Below are 24357 nucleotides of genomic sequence, written 5' to 3'. Positions count from 1 at the left end.
ATAGAATTTAATTATATACTTAAGTTATTTTTATATTATAAGAAATTATACTCTCCTATATATATATATATATATATATATATATATATATATATATATATATATATATATATATATATATATAATATATAAATATTAAAATAAGGAAAATAAATAATTATGTTAATAATAATAATATAACAAAAACCTTATATCTACGTACATGATTATTTACTTCAGGAAATGTGTTTATTATATTCTTCTTTTTTACCTAAGTCAATCACTGTCTATTCATTACGAACATATACAGTTCACATTTAAGTAGACAGGATACACAATTATTTTGAATTATAATATTTTGTCTTTAATTCGCATCATAAAACATTTTCAATTAGCATGATGTTTTAGTTTGTAGTGTTTGTGACGCTATTAACAGTACCACATTTAAATGCAGCTATAAATTGTGGTCCCTCTGGACGTTGTGATAATGCTACAAATCAAGACACCGGCGTTTAATTATCGACAGAGCTGCTCTACCGAAGAATCAGGCACTATAGCGTCGCAAGCTATGAGCTAGGGCTGATGCAAGTAATAATTAATACTTCTAGGTTTGTTTTAATTTAATATAAATAAAATTACATGTAAATAAAAAACTGCATTTGTTCCGAAATTATATATCTACAATTAATTATATACGATTGTAGTAATAGAGGTCTAGTTTCAATTTTTATATACGGATGAATAGTTTTTTTTTTTATTTGGTTAACTTTTCGCTTTAAATTCTTTTATCCATATTAATTTTGTTTAAAAATTTAGAATATTATAACGTATTAAATATAGCTCAGACAGACAGTAGTATATATACACATAGCTACTGTCTGTGTTTAGTGATTTCTATTCATGAGAATGCTCAAGTTAAATGAGAACAATTGAATTTATTGACATCTTGAATCTGTCATCATTATCTATATAGATCTGACAGATTAATCGTACTTCATTTTAATCTTTGTGTAAAATATCTAGGGTTATCTCTCTAGCTGGCCTTGATTACTAGACTTGCCGCATTTACGACTGTCTTTCAGTTGAGAGCTGATAGAGACATGAGGCGTAGTGTTTGTCTGCATTTCGAGTCAAGCGTACCAATCAAACTGGTTCCAATCCTAGACTGGTTGCAGTCTAAGTATACGCTGTGACTCATTTATTGTATAATAAACAATAATTTGCAAAATATTTGGAAATTTGAAGAATTTATAGTAGCTTGCATAACTTACATGTTGACATAAACTGCAAATACTTAAAAATAATTCATATTATTAAAACAAAAAAAAAAGTATGTAAAAAATTTCATAGTGATAATCTTTTAATATATTATAGAATTTTAATAACGATATATAGTAGAATGAACTATAATACATTTAGAACTTAAACTACTAATAATTAAAAATTACCATAAGTTAAAAACACAAATTTTTTATGCAAGTATAATTATTCTTTAGTAAATATTTATAATTTACTTTACACTACGTTTTATGTAGTGTAGGACCTTATTTTTACAGTAGAATTAAATAGAATTAAAAGGTGAGGAAATCCAAATAAGGATAGATAGGTGATATGCGTAAAAACATATTAACGATGGTTTAGAAAAAAAGGAAAACAAAGTACCTACACTGAACTCAAACTGCAATGAGTGCGAAAATTATATATAATGAACTTGTGTGATAGATGTTAAATGAAAACTTTTAAAAACAAATTTGATCTAAAAGAATTTTAGTGTTAAATTTATTTAATGTTAAATTATTAATTACTGCTAATTAATTGCAGTTATATTAGTGGAGGGGGAAATTGTTTAAAAGATGCCTGCATAGTTATCTCTGTACTAGTTTTTTTTTGTCTCTAAGTAGCTTAATAGCTGTTTTAATTTCTATTTTAATGTTGGAATATAATTTCAAATTATTAAGTAAAAAACTACAATTATCTATATATTTTGAACTCTGCATTCTGAACTGAAACTGGCAACGCATAGTCTATGATGTATATGTTTATAAGCTATGGTTACCACTTTTTATCAAGTAAAGTCGTCACCTTATTTGTTATTTATGAAAACCACCATAAACGTTCTCATACTTGTACACACAATAAAATGAATCCAGTAAACTTACATTTGTGTGTCTTGTATGTATTCGTACATATACAAACGCGACATATTGTTTAAGTTTGTTTTAATTGACGGTAATGATCGTGATACTTACAGCTACAAAAAGTTCTTAATGCTGCGATATCTCCATCTCCATCATCGATACGCCGCTTTCTAATCGGGTCGACTAACGTTGTTTATAAACTAGTCAACCAACGGATGTTTCTTGTTCATTACATTAAAAATCTTGTCCAATTGTTTAAATCTATAATCAGTCGCTTTCGTGTTTATATATATATATATATATATATATATATATATATATATATATATATATATATATATATATATATATATATATATATATATATATATATATATATATATATATATATATATATATATATATATATATATATATATATATATATATATATATATATATATATATATATGTAGATTCAATAGAATATTATTTTAGATGTTACTAGTTTTAACTTATAGCTGTGTCCGTTACATATACTTATACTCGTATATAACGATAAAAATATAATAAAATAAAATAATATAATAATTTATGTTAATTTACGATATAGTCCATTTATGGATAAAATTTAATTCTTTTAAACGTGAATAACTAGCATTCAAGCGTATAATTGAAAACTTTTAAAAGAGGCATGAAAATTGTCCAAGCCGGCAGTAGAAGTGACAGGTCTGATGAACTTTGTGTTACACCTGTGGTCTTTTAAGTGAATTTCACATACATTGTGTAGTTTTACAGTTATATCGCGCTACGATATAACAAAGTTGATTAGTTTAATTCATTATTCATACGTAAGTTTAATGAGAGAATGTAAAGTTATTGATAAATCATTGCTTAATAGACCATCTTTTTTTAATGTCGGTAAAAAATTACAAAACGAACAAAATATTTTTAATATATATTTACAAAATCTAAATTTTTGGGTGATTTGCAACGAGCTGTAACTCCGAGGAAAATAATCGTACAGCAAAAAAAAGCAAATTTGTCTAGTTTTCAGACATGACCATAAATAATTTTTATCATTTTTGAGTCTGGAGTAAACTTAAGAAAACTACCAAAAAATTTTCCAAATATTTTCTTATCTAAAAAAAGTCTACGGACTGAAAAAAATTTTTTCTTTGTTTCTTTTAATAGCAATTTTAAAACATTTAATACTGTTTAATTGGACGTAATCAAAAAGCTTGTACGATTATTTGCCGCTGAGTTATCGTCAGTCAAAGCAATATAGTAATTTTTAACTTTGACATTCAATAACTCTGGAAATAATTATCGTATAGGAAATTGCATCTATATATTAGGCCATAAAGGGATATACAAACTTCGGTCGTCTAATATGTAATATCGAAATGAAGAACCCGATCGAAGTAAAGATAGATATTAAACTAGTATGATTGATTTCAAAATAATAATAGTAATAATAATAAATGGAAAATTTTAATTAAAATTGAAAAATAATAATAATAATCTTTATTTCAAACAGTGAATTACAAAATTGATTAACAACGGTCCCCATATGGGTCGAGCCTATATCTGGGGAACCCACTGAACCTATAAAAATAGATGATGATAACTTATTCTTCCGCCGTCATTGTTCAGAAAAACCCAAAATAGTACCAATAATACCCATGTCTAGAGAATACATGTACTACACCTACACCAGTGTACAATATATAATAAGAAATATAATTCCAAGCCTGTATGTTGTTGTGATGACGAAATAAAGCATATTCAACAATACCATAAGACAATATAATAATAATAAATTATCAATAAATAATAATTAAGAATAAATTATCAACGTATGTTAAAAATTAAATAATACAAAAATAGCAAATTATTATCGTTTTTCAATTTTTATTACTTTATAAATAATTTTTAAATTTCTTGTATAGTGATGTAGATATCCAGTATCTAATGCAAATTATCAGTCATCGTCGTCATCGTATCAGCCTTTAACTGTCCACTGCTGAACATAAGCCTCCCCTTTGGTGGGTTTGTCAGTAGTTGCCACGCTTGACATGCGGATTGGCAACCGCAAATAGGCGGTATATTACGGTTTACACCATATGAATACTGAAATAATTGGGATTTATTGTACTAGAAAGTAATAGGGTTGTTTTGTTTGCATTGAGAGCCGCGCGCGTTGTCTTTTACAATTTATTTGAATGTAATAAAAAGTGTTATTTTTAATATTCGCAATATTATAATATAATATATATTATAAATACAATTGAAACTTATTTCATATAATTATTGTTACATGATTATCACACATTTAATTTAATTTATTATATTCTGCTCAAGATTATTATTTAAATAGTGAAATATATTACGTTATAAAATATTGAAGTATAAATTCATACAGTTGATTATTTATAGTAACCCATGAAAATAATTTATTTTATTTAACATAAAAAATACCTTATTTATCTAGAATATTATTAATGCTACTGCCTATTGTCAAAAAGTAGTCTCCATATTAATAATACATTATATTACAATATAATACGTATTAAAATGTACCAGAGAAATACAGTACAAAAACTTTGTATAGATAGGTACCCATCTACACAAAGTAACTATGTCTCACCCATAATTCTGGTTTGAAGGGTGAGATATGGTAGTGAAATTACAGGGTATAGGGGTATATAACGTATGAAGGGTACCTTGGAAATTATAGCGTATTCTGTGTTGTTCATGGTGCTTTACATGTTTTTAGGTTGCAATTATCACTTTGGGCCATCAGTTTATATTATAAATTATATATATATATATATATATATATATATATAAAATAATATTTAAAAATCAATATATATATATATACTTATAATTATGCAATATAATATATATGCCAGGCCATTACCTTGATTATATTCTAAGTTGTATATAAAAAATAAAAGATATTTAAAAATTATAATTTCACTTCACCTTTTTGATTATATCTATAAGGGAGATAATTTTTAATAATATATACCTATTATATTAATAATGGATAAAAACATTTATTATTACCTAAACATTGTATCACTGGTACAACCCTAGATAGTAAAACATGTTATTTTCATTGTCATTATATTTAAATGGTTATTTTTAAATACAAGTCTTATTAAACTATGCTTGTTACGTATGAATTTAAGAACAATTTAAACGATTTAAACTGGTAACTACATAAATAATTGCATTGTTTATTATTTAGATGGACAGAAGTGTGTCGACAGTAATAGGTTTTCGTGATAGCAATGTGGCGTGTGAACTCTGCCACTATAACCACTGTAGAATTCACGACAGTTTCTCAAGTGAAAAGAACATAGCGTTTCTATATATTTCATAAATATGTAAAGCAGGTAAACCGTTACTATAAATTTGATATACATACATACATGCGTATAAATATAATTCTATAGATAAAATACAAATAAAAAGATGACGATTGATATGTTCAATTATATTATACGTATATTAATCTTCAAATTAGTGACGTTAATTTATATATTTTTATTTATTTTGTTATTATATTCAAAATTTTATAGACATAAAACAACAACAGTTTTTAGTTGAACATTTAATCCAGTAATTTTAGTTTATTAAGTATTCTTTTTTGTTTATAGACTAAGAATGAATCTGTAACATTGCCTAATCATTAATTAGTATTGTCATTAACAAATGTAATCTATTTTAAAAGATGTTATACATGGAGCAATTTATATGCAGCCTTGCTACCGTAGAACTCGACCACTGTAATTACCTAATCACACGTTTGTCAGTAGCACTGATAATCCCTTACGGAACCACTTTATGGTACTAGCAAATAAAGTGAACTTAATTAAACTTAAATCATTGCCACAACGTTGCAAAATTATCTATAGAGCAATTTATAAAATTGGACAAATTACCTAGATAGTACCAGTAAATAAATATATTATGATAATTTTATTTATTTCAGATTTAACATTTTCAAGTACTTCCCTTAAACTGTTTATATAATTTCATGAGAAAGATACTCATATATGAGAATTTAAAAATTAAATAGTCCAATATTTTACAATCACTGTCATCGTGTTATTACAGATTCACTAGTCAAACATACAAGTTGTAAAAGAAATAATTAAATACTACTCTTATCCCGTGACGTATATGATTTCTCGAGACTTTTGATTTTTTGGACTTTCAGTTATTTTTTTATGTTAAATTTTTTTAACAAGTTTAGTGTCGTATACAAGGTTACTGATGACCGAGAAGACGCCGAATCTACTGGTTAAAAAATCTAAGGCAGTGGTTCGAAATGAGCTTTTTCAGAATCATAGTAAATAAAGTAAAGATCGCCCTTATGTCCGCCAACCTTCGGTAAGAGATAGCACCGTAAAATTAAAAAGTTTCGTTTATAACTTGCACCTCAACCATTTTCTTAATAATACGCAGTAGTGCATACATTGTATGTATGTTCTTTACAACGTTAGTAGATTCGCCAAATAACTGGTATAGTATAGAGCAAAATAATTATGTACCGTTTAAAATAAACTGGGTCATACTGTTCACTTTAATATAAGTCATATAAACTTATATTTATGTATTATAAAGTAAAATACTACTATAGTTAAATAAATGCTTACTTCTTCTTAAAAGAGTTGAAAACTATTATAAGTTAGCAAAGATAAATTAAAAGCATAATAAATTTGGAAACATTGGCTGTAATATCCAATACAGATAATAATGTTGTACAAATACCCGTAGTTACCAGTGAGTTATATAAAAACAGTTTCAACTTAACTTGCTACTTCTGGAGAAATACAGTCAATGGAATTCACTTACTAAGTTGGTAAGAAGATAGTACCCTGATATGAACGTTTTCTTCTTGAGGAAAAGTGAGCTGTAATGATAAAGTGAATTGTATTCACAATTAAATGTAACTTTGTATAAATTTATTTTACTTTAAATGTACATTCTGTTATCATAAATCGATAATTTTCCTGCTTTATGTATATGTAAAGTACCAACTATCATTCAAATTTGTTTAGTTATTTAAGTCGTCAGTTCAGATATTTAAATCATCTTCTTCTTATTTTCGAAGTTGGGTAAAATTGATAATTCACAAATGAGATACTTAGCAATACTCTTGTTGCAAGCAAGGTATAATGTATATACAACTATTTTCTGGGCCTATATTCTAGAAGTACAAAACTGTTTTATATTTCTCTTTATATTATACAAAATATTGTAGATAGGAATTAATTAAAAATTATTAAGGATATTTTTTTTTATTTGACTAACCCTAATTATAATCATTTTTGAAAAGTATTTTTTTATTATTTTATTGCCTATTCGGAATGCAGATACAAAGAATTTTCCTAAAAATAGCTTTTGTTGCAAATTAAAGAGTATAAACAAATAAAACAATCAAACATAAAGTAATAATAATCACATTATGCATTCATGAACTAAAATATATGGTAAATGCCATATCTTTATTAGTGTTAAAATATTACAATATATTTATTACAAGAAAAAAGTAAAAAAATGCAAAAAAAAATATTCTTCCTAACAACTGAAGAGCATTCACGCACATTTGTAAGTCCGCGTCGGACACAGTATTCCAATGCTCAGCGAACGATATGATCGGACTCCCCGTTGCCTTATTGATAAGGTTTCCATACTTCCCGGCTATATTAAAATGCTTCTGTGATTATTTAATGTAGATGGTACACGGTCTCTACACTGTTACCATACAACCCTATACGCCACCAAAATGATCCATTGACACGCGTTATTAAAATAACACAAATACATTCGCCAAAAAAAATATCACGAACTGTATAGTACGAGGTTTGTCCGGAAAGTACGTATAAAAGTTTTTTAAAAATTTTATTTTACAATTATTCAGGTAAATCAATTTTATCCCCTTCAAAGTACTCCCCCTGTGACATAATGCACTTGTGCCAACGCCGTTTCCACTGTGAGAAGGCTCCTTGAAAGTCCTCTGGTTGTAGGTTTCTCAGCTGCCCCGTCGTAGCTTTTTTTATCTCATTTATGTCCCCCAAATGCCGCCCCCGAAGTACCAATTTGGTTTTTGGGAACAAGAAGAAGTCACACGGGGCCAAATCCGGCGAATAGGGGGGGTGTTCGGTCACCGTAATGGAATTTTTACTCAAAAACTCACGGACAACAAGAGAGGTGTGGGCAGGGGCATTGTCGTGGTGAAGAATCCAACGCCCCTCTCGCGCCAATTCTGGACGAACTCGTGCCACACGAGCTTTGAGGCGTCTGAGCACATCGACGTAGAATTTTCCATCAACTGTCTGGCCTGGAGGGACGAATTCTTGATGGACAATCCCCCGAACATCGAAAAAAACAATCAACATTGTCTCGGCCCTCTCTGAATCTTTTTAGCCACTTGTGGACGGTTGGTTCCTTCACAGCATCATCCCCATAAACTGTTCTGAGATCGGCAAAAATTTCACGGCCATTCTTGCCGAGTTTCGAGAGAAACTTGATTACGACGCGCTGCTCTTCAACGGAAGCGGGCTCCATGCCGACGGGGTTTCGTTAAGAGGTAACTTCACAGATGGCGTGACAAGCCAGTTCGCACCGCACGGCGGTCAGACCAGAACTGAAGCATTGTTAGGGACATAAGGAAGGGGTCCTGCGCTTACCTGGCCTCCCCACTCCTCTTTCTCGCATTCCAGAACACTTTTATACGAACTTTCCGGACAGACCTCGTATATATTCTACTCAAATTGGAAATATTTATAACTAAAATGTGATCCTTTGTTTATAAATAGATTTTACTTTGCATTTTTCTCTGCAAGGAAAAACAACAGCTTCAATTGTCACAATATAATAAGTCAATTCCGACGATTGTTTGTTCACTCGATAGGGTTGATGGTTGTATCGTTGAGTAAATAATTGTTGCAATTAACGACGAAGCACAAAAAAAAATACAGATTAATCGAGTACCTCTTTTATTTGAAAGTTGACTATAAATGAAGAGTGCGTTTAAAGAAATGTGTTATGGTCAATATTGACCTTAAGACCTGACCGTCATTTAAACAATTTCATATATTAACTAAAATCAGGAAACAGATAACGCCATACATCAAGTAATAGAATGGCCACCGTAAATTGAAAGCAACGATTATGATGGGCAAAATAGATTTTCCTGGGGTCGAGGCGACATCACGAAGCTAGCTCAGGGTTAAAGAGCGATCCTTCTAAGCTAGTTCGAATTATGAGCTAAACCGACACAATGGCCAATTTCTTAGAATTTTCCTTTGATGGATACCAGTTAACCTGAAATAGTTAACTAAGGTACGTACAATACTTAAAGATATTACTGTAAATATAAACTTCAATTTCCTTTTATTAAACAGTTATCTTTAGTACTCCGTTATAGTTCTGATAGATTTCTTGGATAAGTAGGTCGAGTGTTATTATAATCATATAACTATTGTTTATGTGTATATAAAAAGTATGAGATTTTCTTAACCTCTGGGTACTTATTTAAAAGCGCAAACTTGACTGTGATACCATATTTAAGTATCATGAATTTGAATCAAACTACGTTTCACAATAGAATATGTGTAACAATGTAAAGTAACAAAGCCACTGGGAGCCAAGCCATATTATACAATTTAATACGTAATAAATGTATAACTTTATTATTCCAATACAGTAAGATATATTTATTCTGATACGTTCAGAACATTAGCTCTTTTGCCTATGATTCTACACCCACCTACTGAATACGTTACAAACTGTTTCAATCTCTTATAATATATGTACTTATCTAACACGTAGGTACTGTGAATATTGTGAGTTGACACAGATAGGTAACAGTATAAATATACAAATATAATGTATATAGTGTAAGTATCTACCACAATATAAGAGAAAATTTACTAAATGGAGAAAGGTACAACGAATTCGTTGAGTGATTGTTCAAAAATATCATCCTTGTCAAATCGTTATTATCTGACTTTATCAACTATCAATACATTGTGTGGCTTACTGTCACTGGTTTTACACCGTTTATAAGGAAACGTAAGATCTGTCTATACTGTAGAGGGCATCACACTCAAAGGAATTAGTTTCAGACGACACGCCGTAGCTAGTCAGTCACGAGCAACAAGTGGACCGGTACTAAAGCATTTTGGATCAGTCGTTGTATTTATCTGTAACAAAGCATTCTAAGCTAAGGAATAAATATAAAAGATGTGATAATATATGTCATTGATATTGTTATTACGAGTATTAACAGTTATCTATATATGTAAATATGTGTATTATACAGTTACATATATATGTAAATTATCAATCTATGGTAATTTATTCTGTAAACTGTACCTACAGTTTTCTAAGATATTATTTACTTGTGATGTACATTTCATTACAATTCGATTAGCGGTTTAAATGTGACTGAGTAATAAAAACTCAAACGTAGATTGTAATATTAATACAAACAAATAATATAACGTTAATAAAAAAGTAGAAAAATATAATAGAAGATAAAAAGTATTTCTACTTGGTAAGTACAGTTCTATATGAGGATTTTGCTTTTTTGAAAACTATAATCTTAAATAGGTTTGAATACATTTAGTTGAAACGTGTTACCAAGTTTTGAGCATAAATAAACAAATGACAAAAATCATTTTTTAACTACTCCAAAAGTCACTTGTGAGTTCGAAATAACTTACTTATATTTTTATTACACGACTTATTTATAGTACATAGGAAAATCCTCTGTAGTTTCTCTACAACCCTTTTGAAGCTTTCATTATAAATTAAAACTTTAAAGAACATTTCGTGGACAATTCGACACAGGGCCGACTGGCTCAGCGATCACAAAGCTTCTCATTAACCGTCGCCGGTCCCAGCCGTGACACTAAAACTCATTTCGGAGAAAAAAATCTCCGAGCCATTTTGTTACATTTCTCAACGGTCGGAAAAAGAGCACAAAAGATTTTCTCAGTTGAAGCGTGACTGTCGTAATTAAGTGGCAAGAGAGCAAACGCCAAGTTATGTTTCAACTGAGCGTTTGAAACTCGTCGTTTATAAAGCAACACCATAAGTATTTTAATATTAAAACTAAAATAATAAAGAATATTATATAAAAATAAAATCTGGAGATGTATCGAAGAAATGGAGATGTATTCAGTAGATATTTTTTTAATAAAAATACATTCATAGATTCACATTTACAGAGATATATTCTAGTGGCACAGTATATCGCGAGGCGGAGTGGTCACCAGCGCATTTTAACCGCCAATCATTTACAATGTCCCATCACATAAAACCCAAGTTTAATAACTTGCTTCCAATTTAAAATCAAAATTATTTTCAAGACCGCTGTCTCTCAGAAGAGGGGACCCGTCGGGGGCCAGATTATAAATCATAAGTGCCACGTTAGCCAGCAGAGACGACCGAGCTCCGACGTTCATATCGAAATTATCGCCCGCCAGCCCAGCATAAAATATACAAAACAGTTTCAGGTTACTCACTCAAATATTTCTTAGCCATATTCAAAATAAAATACGTTGATACATTAGCCAATAATTTTAAGATAAAAAAAAAAACTCCATTACCTACAACATCGCCCGCGTGACCGAGACATAATCGTTGATGAGGAAAAAATCTATGTCTTTCTTTACTTCATATAGTAGTGTATATACCAATATATAAACAGATAAACTCACTTTTATATTTATAATATTAAAAACGATTAATAAGGATAAGAAAAACATGAAGAATGCTTAAGTAAAATTAACAATCAATTGATATTTCAAAACTTTTCCGATGACGTTTATATTATATTAAAATACTGCTACTTACTAAACTGCCTTAAGTAAAAAAGAAGTTGTAACATATCAAGATCATCATTACTCTAATTATTAACATTTATATTAGCTAAAATAATTTTATTGTTAAAAAATATAACATATGGATATATTATATCTATATTTTACTACTATCTACCCTTGCATGTTACAATGTTGTCAATTTAGCATAAAGTTCATTTATTATTCAGGGTCATATCATTTAAATGCTATTAAATATAATTCAATGTTTAATTTTATCATTATACTATTAAATATAATGAGCGCACTATTATAAAAATATTGACTTATTTATTTAAAGATTAATCATGTGATTGAGCCTTTCATCAATCAAATTACGGACCCCCCATACAAGTGTAGCAGCTACTTATTCTCACAGCCTAACCGCATTACTTTTACATGTTATTAGAAACTAGCTCATGACTTCCGACTCTGCTAACGATCATATTAAAAGTAGCATTACCTCTTAAAACAAACGAAATCGGTAATTTAAGAACGACAACAAAATCACGTTTCTATTGAACCAGATAAAGCAATTCATTTCCTTTGCACAAATACACGTGTTCAATATTACTTTCCATCTATTAATTAACGATGGACCTACTGTTTTCAAATTTCAATCAATAGCACCATTAAGCAGTTATTACTATACTTTAATTATGAAGGACAAATTTTAATTCATGAACTACCAAATGTTAATATAAAGTAGCAAAGATTATCTATTATCAAACTAGGCCACGAACATTCCTACTAATCGAAGACTTCAACAAACTGTGATTTTTGCATTGTGGTAAACACAGATTAACAACATATAGTTATGGAATGCCCGGCCTTTGCTTTATAAAGACTTATTCTGGTAGATAATAAGTTTATATACCTGTGATTATTTATTATCAACTATCAACAAACTATACCCGTCAATCTTGACGATCTTATGTAATTTTTAATTTGTGTCAATTAGATATATAAATAAGTAACAGGTAGATTATCTTACTAGTTAAGTTGTAAGCTGCTTACCGGAACAAGTAGTCAAAACCGATGAAGTGAAGGAAGTTAAATACGTTAATATAATAAGGTTAAGGGGTGTGTTAAGGGGCCACAGCCCCTTAACACATGTTATGGGGCTGTGTTTAGGTTAGAGAAATTAATATTGATTTATAGTAACTACAACAAGGCTGTATACATAATTTAACCATTAAAAAATAAACAGAAACTAAAAATAATATCTTATCTTATATATATATATATATATATATATATATTATCTCTTATATATATATATATATATATATATATATAACAAGCTAATAAGTAATAGTTTACGATAAGTAATAAATTTCGTTAATAAGTAACATTAAAATTATATACATAAAAAAGTAAATTATATAAGTTACTATGTTATTACAAATATTATAAGATAGATATTAGTCATAGAATCGAATAAATTTTATTACTTTCCGTAATGTAACGACGAAGGTGATGGTTTTGATCTAGTCGTGTAACATACCTACATAAACATTGATACCATTCACGTAGAAGATGACATAAATAATGTCAAACATTCAAAATCCCTACATATCACATAGTAGAATGTGAGGGTTTGTGTGGGCTAGAAAAGCATAACACATAAATTATGACTCTCATTGTTCCGAAAGGTACATGATAAATGTCCTTTGATTCTTAATTTAGAGTTTGCTATAGCAAAAGTGGATTGAATTTACTACAGTCTAGTTTGGGAAATCTCGAAAGTAATGCTACGACCATATTTAGAAATGGTCTGATTGCATTTAGTTATAACATTAATTGATCTAACAATTCCGAGGATCTGACAATTTCCTGCTTAACCTTTGAAGTACTTTCATAGATACAAGGTGGCACTGTATTAAATATAAATATGTGGTGATAAACATTTGAAAATTGTTACTTTATAAAAAAAAATATTGGGTTAATTGAATACGCAAATAATACTGTATTGTATAAATATATTTAAACACATATCAATATCTCTATACCTAATGTCTTCTAACCGATAGTTTTAAATAATTTTAAAAACATAAATAAACCTACTACATAATTTAGAAATATATATTATGCATAAAAGAAGTCGCCAAACCCATATTGATACTCCATATGGGTTTGGCGACTTAAATACTTGAATACTCCAAGATGTCGTTATAGTTGAGTAAAGGAACAAAACTTAAAACGTCAGTGCAAACGAAGGAAACCACTGCATGTTTGCCACTTGGTTAACGTAGTAAATATGTATTATGATTTTTATTTTTTCATTTCCAAAGTGTACAAAGAAGGGGAGTTCAATGGTGAGACAGGTTGCTACAGTGTGATCGATGATATATATTTTAATGTATGTCAACCTAACATCTCAGCAATTAAATATGTATACGAATTGTGTTTTTAAGAAATTTATCGAGTTTCTTACTTTGTTGAAGCAGCTACTTACATTTCTAATGCATCGTTCGGAAGTAGCAAAAACCGGTGTCAGATAGTCGCGACTGTAATCACAGCAGCAAAAACGGGGCACATGCGCCGCAAATTACAACCCATTTATGGACTGCAACGTGCCTGACATGATACTTAGGATTTTATAAATATTTTATAACACCTAAATACACTATATAGAAAAAAATAGTTTAATTTAATATTTTATCAAAATATACTACTATCGGTGCGTTTCCATAAGGTTATTTTTCGTTTAATGAATAATCTTGTCCGTGTATTAAAAAACTAAGAAACATCTTTGAATTGCATAATTCATTTCATTGATAAGTATTATCGTCTGTATATAATGGGTTTCACTTATCATATTTTTCTTATTAGGATTCTAATCGAAGCAATTTGATTGTGGAATGTAACGATAATGCAAATGGATATTAATTACAACTAATATACGTTTCTAAGCATTTTATGTAGAAACTACAAGTACCAATTAATCGTTTTTTTTTCAATACGTAACTTGATGTGCAATTTTCAATATAATTAAAGCTTTAATGTTATTGATCTATTATCTTTCTTTAATAAATATCCTAGTGGAGTAGCTGTTTGGAGCAATTGTGCAAGATCTCAGCATATTAGAAAAACAGCTAGAGGCGAATAGCTTTGCAATTACAACCGGAGCGTCTTCTTGTCCGTCCGTCTGTCCATCCGAGCAAGATGGCCGCTGCATGCCTGCCCAAGATTGACTAGTAGCTGAATGCTTTGCCAACGGCGATCTAGGTTGAGTCGATCTATCCGAGGGCATGCTGGCATGTAGGAATGGAGCCTTGCCTTCGGTAAATTAAAATTCCTTTTATTTCATAAGTGTTTTGTGATTATCTCGTATATAGAATGTAATGACTTGCCAGACGTGTCATTAAAATATTCTGTTTATTACTAAATACTCACTTTTTTATTTCATTATGTATATTGTTGAGATGACGTACCTGAAAACACATTTAAATGTAATTAATATTATATTATAGTTACCATAAATGAAACAAAAATTGTCATACAAATATTTCATACACATTCATTAAAAAGTTGGCTTTAAGCCTAAGGTTTATAAACACAAATATTTTTTTGCTTAGCATAACAACTCAAAATGCGGCACATAATCCCTCCTTTATTGAACCTTTTATTGAATGAAAGTAGTTACTATATTTATATTTCTAAATAAATCTATGCTTTATTATTAATAAAATTATTCAACATTTAGCTCTAACACGTCATTGTTAATATGCTATATCGTTCATACCTCACAGTATTTATCCTTAATATAAAAATGCATCAAACATATGACAACTGTAAACACAAAATTAAATGCTTTCCCAAATTACATCTGTCTACATAAGTAGAATGGTAAAAACATAATAATAACGTTCACACATTAAACGGTGCACGCCTAAACTGCAGAAACCTGTCATTATCATAAATGTATTCGCCGTCGAGCCGAAACCACATAAGTCACATTTATCGCCACATCAAAAAGCAATCAAGCGACAAAAGCTGGTACGAGAATGGAACTCGGCCAAGAATATCTTTAAAACGCACCTAATCGATTCTACGAGGATACAGGTAAAACCTACCCTAACATAATTTACGGAGATCCTTTATAAAAACATATGCCATCAGGAGTCCCAAATAACATTTTATTAACAAATAAGTTTGTCTACGTTTTCGCTGCGTGGATGTTGATTTATTAATTATACCATGGAAACGATTTACCAGGAAATGTAAATGGCTTTCATATTAATCCAGGATATATACTCGTACATAGTGCATTATATTTAGCTGTTTAAGCATCATTGACTAACAAATATCTAAAAATGTTTACAAACTTTTACGTTACTAGTACATTATGTTGCTAAAGATTGTGTTCACTAAATTCAAACTACGTTATTAACCTACTGTACCGTCAGAGAAGCACTCCCGTGCATAGCTCGCTACGCCTCCGCTTTCGATGCCCCCAGACACCCCCCGCTGCATAAGAAATATGTTACCTGCCGACCGATGGAGGAAACAAACACTAACGTATCGATGATGCAATAAATTTCTGAAATGACCACGCATTTTGATTAAAAAACCAATTTTGGTGTCCATCCTTAGAATATCTTTCTAACTTTTATTTTTTATGCCTTTATAATAACAACAGCATATAATTTTAATGTCATAATAATGTTAAAACGTAATATAAAATATTAATGAATTTACTTCCCATTAGGGAAGTAAATTCACTAATATTTTATATTACGTTTATACCGATATTAATAAATATGGGTATATTTTTAATAGAAGTATTGATAATGAAATTATAAAATTTAATAGTAGAGTGCAAAGTGAAACGATTTCTAGTTCTTTTGGCATTGTGCATTATTCCTTGGAAATACATTCTATAACAGGAATGAAAGTAAGTACAGTTAATTCTGTATAAAATATGACCATTGTAAAATTTTAAAGCCATAGACGTTACTTTGAATCCGGTACCTGCACTGAGTCACAATTTTTGTATTGTGCTGTTTTTATGATTTGTTGGTCGTCATATTAGTTTTTAAATACCTGTTGTAAATACATCAATTACATTTACAGGTGTACATATCAACATCATCTCCGACCGTTTAAAATAACTTTCTTCAAAATATTCCAATTAGGGAATATGGCAGAACAAAAGATGTGTAATATCATAAATAAACATGACTCGGAAATGGCTATCAATAAATAGTATGTATAAGTTATGAACGGACTTAATAGGCAATTCGATAGGCTTTGTGAAAGCGCGGGCGGCCGCCGGAAGCCACTCTCGGATAACATACCCGCTGAGAATCTGCAACTTACTGCGCTAACCGACTTTAACTACTGCTTCACTCGAGTTAAGTAATGGTCAAGTTTCGATTAGGTTGTCATTATCTTGCTGATTAGTAGTCACGAGTGTCTATTTCGCGCTGTCAAATTGAGGTTAACAATTAGTTTAACGTGGAGTTTAAACTTTGACTAGCAACAACAAGACTTTCCATCTATTATTCATTCGTATTTGTACATATTGTGAAAGTATCTACTAATTATTTCGCCAATTTAAAATAAATAATACACATACTTAAAATGTAACAGAATAAAATGCAATAACATTCATAATTACTATTATAATTATTTACAATGTGTAGTGTAAATTTTAAATAAAATATTATTAGGCAAAGTACATACAATTAAAACTAAAAAATGGAAAGATTAATTCATGTTTATCTAAATTTTAAAAGAATGAAATTATTTACATAAGAACCTAATAAAAGTTAAATACCGGATACAGTCGTTGTAGTTCAGTACCAGTACCAACACATATTACATTGAAATGAATATTTAAAAACCCTTATTGTTATTTGTATGCTCTTATAGCTATGTTGTTTTCTATAAACTACTATGAAAACACTAATTAAAACTTGGTGACTACGTGCATATTTACATATATTTCTATTTTAATACGTATATGTATGTAACACGTAGAATTAAAAATAGTAACTATATATTTTTGTCTATTATTATTTCCAGAAAATATTATTATATTCCTGAAATATATAGATACGCTTACTGAACTCTAAACATATAATAAAGCAATATTTTTCTGACAGCTTGTCAGAAAAATGCTACTTGGACCATAGTTGGACTATAAAAACGTTTATTGCTTTTCTTCTTCCCACTTTATCATAGTTCAATAATCTAGTATAATATTTTAGGTAAATTTTTTTATACTTAGTTACTTACACTTAAATTTATATGATTAACATCAATTGTGCGAGAATATAAGTGGACTGTATGTATGACAAGTTTTTTATATAGATTCGAGTATGCGAAAACCGACAAGTTGCTTTAAAAGTACTACTAAACTACCTAGATTCAAACATAGTTCAAGTGACTTACCCTTTGATTAGCGTAAATTCCTTTTATAACATACTCAGATCACTCAGTTCCCTAAAGTATGATAAAGTTACCTGAGATTACCTCGTAAATGTCATAAGAACCAAGGGTTTCGATCTGTAATCCTCCGATAGACGTTTTAATCTTGAAAATGTCTTTTTAAATATTTTAAGAACGACACGAGAAATTATTTTTTGCGTAGTTCATTTTATAAAACAAAAAATATTAAATTCTAAAATTAAAGTCTCACGATTGTGAAATTAAATCTTTTACTTATTAAATATTTTTAAGAGCGACAACGACAAAACTTTTTTTATCTTTCTACCTCCAATTAAAATTATTAATTGCCACATACAAGAATAAAATGTTTTTATGAATTATCGAGAATGTTACCGTGCTACATCTAAAGTAAACATCAATATATGGTAAATAATTTTTACTTACTTAAACAACAAAATCAGTTTAGGTAAAAGTGAAAATTATATAAGTAGTAAATTATATTATCTAAATTCTAAAGTATATATTATGTACTTGTAAGATTACCAATCATTGTTGGTGTAGATTATATTTCTTTTTACCTTTTATTTAAATAAACTTAATCGATACAAGTATATTTACATTGTTATGTAAAGATAAGTAATTTTATAATTAAATATTAAGACCTGTTTTAAATATAACATTATATAGAAACTTGCAATCTGTAATAATCAAGAAATTATAAAGTCATAAGAAACGGTAACGATAATGCATATAATAGACTATTTACACCAAATATCTGTAGAAATTTACCACTTTCCATTAATTGAATCTATTTACTTATTACTTAATGGAAAAATAAGTAATATAAATAAAAACTAATTTAGTTTTATGTAACAATTTATAACTTGTATATAAATATACATCGAATACTCGTATAAACAGGTTTTCGGTTAATAGTGAGTTTCCACTTAAAAACTAAAATTCTATGTACAGCTGATATAAAAAAAAGACCTTAGAGAAAACATATTACTTAAAATCCCACGATGCGGTGATTAACAAATTGTTTAATTAAATATTTGATATAGAGCTTATCTAATATCCTATGAAAGTAATAAAAGAAATAATAAATCTGAAATAATGAATAATATATATACATATATATATATTATTCATTATTATTATATATTATTATATACGCACGCACTCACGCACGCACACACGTACTCACCTTTTTACATAGTTTTCCTTATTTATTTTTTATTTAATTTTTTTTTGTAAATAAAGTGTACTAAATAGGTAATCGCACTCATAGTCCCCAAGATACAGGTCTGGCCTAGTTTGGGGACTAATGGTAATGCAGATATTTTCTCGTTGAATATAAATTGTAAAAATTGTAAATTGTACCTTATGCAACTGTATCTTTCTTAAATAAATATTATTATTATTATTATTATATATGATCATAAGCATATATTTCAATCACTAATGTAAAGTAGAAACTACAACGGATCTCACCAGGTTATTCTAAAACTATATAAACTTGAAATTAAATACAAAAATATGAACAGACTTCATGTTAGTTTCCCATGCAGGGGATTTTATATACTAATTAACGCCAGATGCCGCGGAATACAAGTTAAAGATACTTTACTGTTATTTTCGTTGTATTATTGGCATCATAAATTTATACATTAATATGATTAGATATTAGATAGAAACTGTTCATCAGAATTTATCATTACAAGAAAAATATCCGAACTTATCAGAGTTATCATTGAAGGAATATATTTTATATTTGATAGATGACCATAGATGACATGCTAAATAAATTTCTTGGAAGGATACTCAAAATAGTTAATCCCAACTTTTAATAGACAAGATGCTCTAAGCCACTACAGACTACGATCATCTAATCATAAACTTATTTTCAGCTTATCAATATCAAAGAGTATTTATTTTTATTAATAAGATAAGCTATGTACTTATTTATGTGTATTTTAGATACAATAATCTCTATCTTTATGTACATCGAACTTGTTATCGATAAACTGAAATAATGCTCGCGACATGAACCTGACCTCGGTTAGAGCAAAATTCACGATACAACATTAATTATGTGAGAAATGCAGAATTTCATTAAATCACATAGCTCAAAACATGCTACCGGCGCCGAGTTCTAATTGAAAATAGCGAATACCCCGTGCCTAGGATTCAGCGTATTAATTAAAACTAAATATTCTCGCCTCACCTCGCTCATGCTCAAATACCTGCTTACTTGCTACTATTTGTAAGCACTCATCTCTACACATAGCATTACAAATTAAGTATTAAGTCCAAGAGTTAAGGATTAAATTTCAACGTTCATTATTTTTATCCACGTATCCTATTTTGGACTATCGACAAAAGGGTTAAAGTATATTTTAACGTGACAAATAGTGAGTATGAATGTAAAATCAAACAAGGAGCGTAGTTAATAATTTATTGATATAAAACATGCAAAGCCCATAAAGTTACCTTTGGCACACGTCTCGGTCTCTTTTAATTTGTAACTCGTTAGCATTAAGCAACCAGCGAACGAGGTATGCTTAGATTAAGATTTCAGCCTCCACTAACACCAACACAATGACGCGTTTTATTAGTTCCAGCATTATCTAAAATGATATGTTCGTAATGTATATTGACTAACATAATTGTTTGATAATGTTTATGTTATATATATTACTGTTCAATATCTTTAATAAAAATTAAAGTAGGTAAAGAATCAGTGTGATTGGTATAATCTGTTATGAAGTCTAAAGCAACAGAAAAATATTGATGAGTTCAAATGAACCTCTAAAATAATTCTTGCGCGTTCAATGAATACAAAATCATTAGCATGATGAGCAATAGAGCTTCATTAATGATAAGTAAACACTTGATTTTAACCAAGCGTTACAAACATCAATGTCTTAAATAATAGTCATAACTGTTGAACAAACAAAAGTTATCGTTCAAAAGACAGGCGTTAGGCCCAAACGGAGGGGGCGGTGCAAGCGGAGAATGTTAGAAAAACTTATAGAAAATGACAAGCAACCGACAAGGACAGATACAGTAATGCCGTAGAAATGAGAAGGATGGATAGAAAACTCGTTCTCCGGCATTCCGCCGCATGGTGGATTTAGGAACGGGGGCAGAGCGATACGATTAGATGGTTATGCTGTATTATTTTTAAAGTTCTGCAACCTAATATTAATAAGCGAAAATATACGACTAAAATACAAGTGTTCGCATTGGCAAAAGGCATTATTAAATTATGCTATTATCCTATTAATACTATATGAAATTATATTATTACTATTAACATTATGTAAAAGTTTGTAAAGATGTTTAGACGATTGTATGTATATATGTTATCTAATTACTCTTTAACAACTGAACAGAATTTAATTTGGTATATAGATGTATCATATTCTGGATTGATATATAGGGCACTTTTTATTATAATTTACGTGGGAAATGACATAGAAATTAATAAAAATAAATACGTATTTAAATCTTATTACTGGATTAAAACGTCGTTTCCGAAGTAGTAATTGGAACCGTACTTCAATCAATGTACTTAGATGTTCAATCAATGTAGTTAGATGCCATTATAGAAACCAGCAAGTTTCTTTAACTGAATAATTGGTACGCAAAATCGAGGTCTCGGGTAGCATAGCATAGAGACTTAGAAAATAAGTTTAGGAACAGTGCCACGTAACAATAATAACCGTGTCTGACGTTGAAGTTGACGTTTTCTAATCACTCTTTAGTGTAAACTGTACCAAGATTTAAGTTACGACTACTTTTATACGTCGCCACATAGCTGTTGTTAAATTTATATGAATATGTGAGTTCCGAAACTTCTGATAGATACGCAGCTTAACTTTCATACGAATTATCGATGCTAACGCTAACGCAGTGTTAACGCAAATATACATTAAACTCAGGTTACGGGATCTTATTTTTTATATGGTATATTCGATAAAAGGATAGATGTTTTGATAATATTGACGAGCCATCCAGTGGGAGAAAAGGGAAGTCGGCCACCTCGCACGCAACACGCAACAGGTGTCCGGTTGCTCGTGTAGCGTTACCAACGTGTAACGAACCTCACCGCGACCAGTTATGACACGAAAACAAATGCCAACACTACCCGTCCTGAATCTTTTTTTTTAAACAAACTCCTGTAGTCGTAATTTTTTGCTAGTAGCACTGTTCAACATAACAGACATACCAGCTCTGTTTGCCAATTTGACAGATCACTGATTCACATGATATTATCATCAAAATATAAGTTTAGCGCACCTATAATGTTACCAACGAACACATCCGGGTTAGTAAGGTTTTTACATTTGATCTGATTATGTTTTGAGAAGCCTTTTTATGAAACCTTTTTTTATTGTACCTACTGTGATTTTTTTTATACTACACTTACCAACTGGTGCTTGGCAAACGTTTATATAAGAATATATATATATATATATATATATATATATATATATATATAATATTTGATGCAGCAAAAATATAGAGACTACTTATGAAAATAAATAGAAGTTATGTTGCATAGTGAAAGGGTTATAAAGGTAGCTAAATGAAATTTAAATACTTTATATATTAAATGCACACAAAAATTATATTTTTTAATCATTATCAGCTGTTAACTGTCCACCGCTGAACATAGGTCTCCCTCATCATCGAAGGGGGGTTTTTCAGTAGTTGATATTTCTTCATAGTAGCATATGTTATATCATGTATATACATGTAACAACATTTAAATGGTACATAATTTTATCCATATACTCATAACTGTTAGTGTATTAACATAAAATAATAAAAAATACCCATCATAAACTCAATCGATCGTGCCCTCAACCCTCAAGCAACAAACACGGCATTTTATAAAATTTTAAAGCGATATGTTATATTCTGAACATGGATGCGACAATCTACAATCAAAGAAGTGCTGTAAAATGAAGGCAATAAGTTATAAAATCCTTTAATATTATTTTACTCTCCAATACTTATTATGAATAAATCCTCTGCGATTTTTTTTCGAAAATGTGTACACAACAGGAATTCATAAATAGGAATATTCTTTTTTTAGCTTTCTTTCATATAAATAAGTAACAAGTCGGTTAATAGACTTTGGTCAAAATTAAATTCAGTGTCGAACTAAAAAATATAGCTAAGATTGGGAATAAGTACATACTTATTATTTTCTGAGCTTATATTCTGAGAAACTAAAAGTTTATTTGCGGTTAGTAGGTACAAATTATCACGACACAGTTCTGTTTACCTAGCACTAGTATGCGACTTATGGTCGGAAAGAAATAAATAAATACAAACCGACTTACTTTTTCTCGGAAGTGTCGAAGAGGACGCGCGAAGTGATAAAATACTTGACCGTATACGGTAACAAGTATAGAAACAATGCTAGAGTTTTTGTTGGCAGCGGCAGCTCCTAGATCATTACAATAGCATAAAGTAGCCAGTTATGAAACCGGTGTACTTATAAATGCGACTTAAAACTGGTTTATGCCGGGAAATAAGTTCCGATGTAATCCAAGCAATCTCAAATAGATTAATTTTTATTTTGTATTTTGATCACAATAATCATATTATCTATTTTATTTTTATTTCTAAAATGATTTTATAACTAATTAAACTGTCTTTGAGAAGTGTGTATCATCGTCGATAGACTACAAGAGATTTAATTGTATGTATTTACAAATATTCGTAGTCTATGTTACAGCATAAAGAGCACTCTTGAATTATCGATACCCTGCGAACAAGCGATCCATAAAAGTCAAAAAGAGAAAAATCGAATATCGTATAAAATCGTATCGGTAAAGATAAGGGAGGGCGACGCGTTCGTGCCGCGTAGCCCTCGGCTGCGACTCGATATTTCATGAAACACCCGATTTATATTCGCTGCCGTGGTCCAGCAAAACTTTAATGTTCACCGTTCG

General features: G+C 29.6%; 1 protein-coding gene and 1 long non-coding RNA gene across 2 annotated transcripts in view; both read right to left on the bottom strand.

The window, feature by feature from the left end:
- The window catches only part of LOC113512625 (cadherin-related tumor suppressor), a 135873-nt gene that overhangs the window by 52317 nt on the left and 59199 nt on the right, over nt 1-24357 (bottom strand). The gene's annotated exons all lie outside the window — the stretch shown is intronic.
- LOC128201865 (uncharacterized) lies at nt 10157-23925 on the bottom strand. The gene is made up of 3 exons (XR_008253481.1): nt 23743-23925; nt 15386-15423; nt 10157-10324 (listed from the first exon to the last, which is right to left on the bottom strand). It is a non-coding gene; the product is annotated as an uncharacterized LOC128201865 (long non-coding RNA).

The sequence above is a fragment of the Galleria mellonella genome, unplaced genomic scaffold, assembly GCF_026898425.1.
Source record: "Galleria mellonella isolate WM207_F2 unplaced genomic scaffold, CSIRO_AGI_GalMel_v1 utg64, whole genome shotgun sequence".
NCBI lineage: Eukaryota > Metazoa > Arthropoda > Insecta > Lepidoptera > Pyralidae > Galleria > Galleria mellonella.
The sequence above is the reverse complement of the archived record's forward strand: the minus strand, read 5'-3'. Positions and strand labels throughout refer to the sequence as shown.